The sequence below is a fragment of the Neovison vison genome, chromosome 9 (assembly GCF_020171115.1).
Source record: "Neovison vison isolate M4711 chromosome 9, ASM_NN_V1, whole genome shotgun sequence".
NCBI lineage: Eukaryota > Metazoa > Chordata > Mammalia > Carnivora > Mustelidae > Neogale > Neogale vison.
The window spans coordinates 24109536-24110277 of NC_058099.1; the positions used below are offsets into that span (position 1 = coordinate 24109536).

The 742-nt window shown below is 37.7% G+C and overlaps 1 non-coding gene across 1 annotated transcript; it reads left to right on the forward strand.

Annotated features, from left to right (window-relative positions):
• The first annotated feature begins 253 nt into the window (after positions 1–253).
• Positions 254–391, forward strand: LOC122917811. Its single transcript, XR_006386472.1, has one exon. It is a non-coding gene; the product is annotated as a U4 spliceosomal RNA (small nuclear RNA).
• Positions 392–742: the final 351 nt, after the last annotated feature.

The window sequence follows — 742 nt, forward strand, 5'->3', positions numbered from 1 at the left end:
TCACCACCTCTGTCTAGTTTGAAAATGTTTCTATCACTCCAAAGTAAAACCCTGTACCCATTATGCAGAATCTCCTGTTCTCTTCTTTCCCCAGCTCCTGGCAATCGTGAGTCTGCCTGGTCACTATAGAGTTAACTCTTCTGCACATTTTATGCAAATATAGTTATTCATGATGTGACATTGTGTATCTGGCTTCTTTTACTCAGTATACTGTCTTAGAGATTTCTTTCCAAAAAAAAAAAAAAATCCAGCAAGCTTTTCGCAGTGGCAGTGTCGTAGCCAATGAGGTTTATCCGAGGCGCGATTATTGCTAATTGAAAACTTTTCCCAAAAAAAAATCCAGCAATCCTGTTTTTTTTAAAAAAAAATTTAAGGTAAAATTACATAAAATAAAATGTGCAGATTTTAAGTATAGAGCTTTAAAATTTTAACAAATGCAAATACTTGCTTACAAAATCAAAATGTAGAATATTTCTTTCACACCCCCCAAATTTCTTTCTAAAATGAATTTAATTCTGAGCATATTATTTTTGATGCTTTTGTAAATTTCTACTTGCTTGTTGTCATTATGTAGAAATATCATCACTTAGGAGTACCTTGTTGGCTCATCGGTTAAGCATCTGTTGTAGGCTCAGACCATGATCCCAGAGTCCTGGGATTGAGCCCCACACTGGGCTCCCGATGCTCTGTGGGGAGCCTGCTTCTCTCTCTCTCCCTCTGCCTGCCACATCCCCTGCCTGTG